The following is a 3380-nucleotide window of genomic DNA, read 5'->3' on the forward strand; positions in this document are numbered from 1 at the left end:
ATGTTATATTTTTTCTCAGCAAATATACATCCATTTATTTAGTAATTTCCAAATGCAAATTCTGAAACTCCCATTCTAACAGTAATCACTGCTCCCATAAAAATATTTGAGAAATTTACCAACTTTGTTCTGGTAAGGCCTACCTACAATCTCCAGGCAAATGCAGGCACATTTCCAATATCTTTTTTCCTGCTTGCATGGCCCCAGTTCACTGTAGTGAGCAAATTACTAAGGAGATAAGCTTATTGTCTCAGGATATATGCCATGTGCATATATATATTGGAGGCACTTTCCACAATGAAACACATGCTTTTCTAATTGTAAAAATAAAGTTAGTGGGAAAATGAAAATGAAATAATTTGCTGTTTTCTCCAAAGGTATCATTTTCTAAATTAAAAATAAAACCAATATTTGCATCTACCAGAGTTCACTACTGATATTTTTATATAACTAGAGAAAATAAGCCAAATAATTCAAAGATAAAACCACTGAAAAGGGGAGAATAATAAATTTTAAAATAAGACTTCTATAACCAATTTGTTCCATTAACATTAAAACAGTCATATTTTATATTTTCTTAGTTATATTTTATATACAAAGAGCTAGCCTTGTTTCCATAATCAGGTAAATATCTTGGAAGATCAAGGAAGATCACTTAATCCAAACTAATGAAGCTTATATCCTACACATACTGATGGAACATTTGCTGCACATTTGAGGCCATATTTCCGAATTAGACCATGCCAGGTTGAGCAGATGTAGCAAGAGCAGGAACCCTGGCTGAATTTTCATGGATGGCTCCAGTACAGCTGCTGATGGCCCATCTTGCTTTCTGGAAGGCAATGAGGAAAAGGACAATATATATTATTTTTCACACTAAAAAAAAAGGGGGGAGATTTAGCAGAAAAAAAAGATCTCTTTTGTTGTAGTTAGAAATTTAGAAAGGAACAAGGCCAAGGAAGGGTAGGAAGGCTTTCAGAGGGGCACTAAGGATGAATACAGTGGCATTGGACAGGAAAAGAATTATATGTTGGATATATTGAGGGAGATAGTGAATGATTGAATGTATATATGTACATCAGGGGAAGTGGTGATGAAGGAAAGACGAAGTCAAGTATGATGTCTGCTCTCAGAAATTGGGTGGATAGTAATGTCATTTGCTAAGGTAAGAAGCACTTCTACAGAGGTAGCACTTTAGGAAGGAAGAGAAATGATAATGAAATCCATAGGGCAACCAAAGGATTTCCAAGATGAGATGTCCAATAGTCAATTGATTATACAGATCTTGATCTCAGGAGAAAGTTTTGGGTTGAAATTATAGAATCGATGTCATTGACATATAGATAAAAATTGAAGATTTAGAATGAAAATTCTGGGAACAGCTGAGGAATCCCAGGAAATGCCAGTTTTTTAGGGTCATTTAAATACTTTCCTTGGTAATTAATATTACCTTTTCAATTTCCATCCCTTTGGACAAGATTTGCTTTAGATCATAAGGGATCTACCAAGACACTTTCCAACATGTTCCTAACCAGAAGCTCAGTGTAAGGACAAAGCTAGGCTTAGGCAGTTCAGGATATTTCACATAAACTATCAATTTCTCAAAGGAAAGAATTTGCAAACCTTGCTTGGTCATGTGGATGTGGAGAAGAGGAATAGTGCTGATTATGCAATATGGGAGAACCTAAGGCATCTTCCTGAGCTTAATGCAAGAATGTGCTTATAGACTGCTTTGAGCACTATAGACAGAAGACACATATTATAAAAATCCATCCAAGATAGAGATCTCTTGTTCTTGTCACTAAGCTGTTACCATGAGAGGGTGAGGCACAATTCTTTCACCATAACCGCAAATCAGAAACACAACTTAATCAAGGGGAATGCTCAGGTGAAGTAGATACCAGCTGTGTTGGTGTTAGCATGACTGATGATTGCAAAGAGCCACAACCAAAAAGAGCACTGATATCCCTGAAATCAAGAGACTCTAGCATAATGCTTGAGTCATAAATGTTTGATGTCTCAGTAGTCATAAATGTTAGTTTCAGAAATATTTCTGTAAATATGGTTAGGCAGAAATTTATAACTAAACAAGTAATAGTTCCTTTTATAATTTTATAAAACCCTACAGACATAAGAATTATTTTTAATTTTGTTTTGCTTTGTTTCATGTAATCTGAAGTGTCCCACAACTATTTAGATCCCATCTGCTGAAAGCTTCCAGACTTGTGGTCAATCTTAGAACAAATGGCTTGATTTACTAAGGAGCTTAAATCAGATAAGAGATCCTGGAGGTTACAGAAGCATCCAAAAATTGTCCTAAGAGTTACAGTTTCTTTACTTGTCATATATCTGTTATAAATTACGTATTTTAAAAGCTAACCTTCTATTGGCACTTCTGCTGTGGTTATAATGAATCCCTAAGGTTTGACATCTTGGTGAAAATGGATATTTGGATTGATGGCAGCAAATGGAGTCTCCAAAATGGAATCACATATCCTTCTTAGAGTTTTGAACCCTTTGAACCTTAACAGGAATCTGAATATTGCACATTGGCCCAATAGGATTTTTGAAATTGGGTCCGATTTCCGTTGCCTGCCCATGCAAAAAAAAAAAAGCCATCACTTTTAATTACCTTTGTAATAGTGTGTTGTAATTAAAATGAGACTCAATTTTTTTTTTTCAAATTGTTTTTGAAACCTTGATGTTTAGAAGGGTGGAAAGCTTTTCTGTATCTTGACTATCCCTTTATTTGGGAAAAAGTGGTTTGTTAGATGTTTGGGGTATACGTCCAGGTTTTGTATGTAGTTGCTAACCCATTCTGCTTAAAATGTTGAAGTTTGTCTTCATTGTGGGTGGAGTTGCAGCTCTGAAGATCTGTTTCTTCATGGGGGAAGGGATAAAGTGTAACAAAAGAATTATCAAGATGTCTGATTTACAGGTAGGGGAGTTATGTTCAAGCGTACTCCCACTGAAGGGAGGTAAACTGAACCCTGAAACTCAGTGGCAGAAGCTTGAGGAGGGAGATAGGGAGCTAGCCTGCATAGACACTGAATGTTGAAGGACTCTGAGAGGAATTAGTACTACTATCCAAACTTTATGGGGATTCCATTTTATCTCCACTATTGGCTTAGTAGATACATATCTTCTTAAATATTTTTAGTGGTAACCCTATACACCTTTTAACATCACTCTATACCTTCAAATAATATATTAGCACTATACATGTAGCATGAGAACCTTACAGGTTATTTCTAATTCCTTTCTCCCACAATCTGTGCCATTGTTTGCCAACATTTATGTATATATCCCACAATACATGATTACCATGTTTTGCATCAGACAGTTGTGTTAGTTTGGAACTGTGTGTACCCCAGAAGATC

General features: G+C 35.6%; 1 pseudogene; it reads right to left on the minus strand.

Annotated features, from left to right (window-relative positions):
- Window positions 1-655: 655 nt before the first annotated feature.
- LOC143682663 (small ribosomal subunit protein uS14 pseudogene) lies at window positions 656-824 on the minus strand (annotated as a pseudogene).
- Window positions 825-3380: the final 2556 nt, after the last annotated feature.

This window comes from Tamandua tetradactyla, chromosome 5 (assembly GCF_023851605.1).
Source record: "Tamandua tetradactyla isolate mTamTet1 chromosome 5, mTamTet1.pri, whole genome shotgun sequence".
In the NCBI taxonomy this organism is placed as follows: domain Eukaryota; kingdom Metazoa; phylum Chordata; class Mammalia; order Pilosa; family Myrmecophagidae; genus Tamandua; species Tamandua tetradactyla.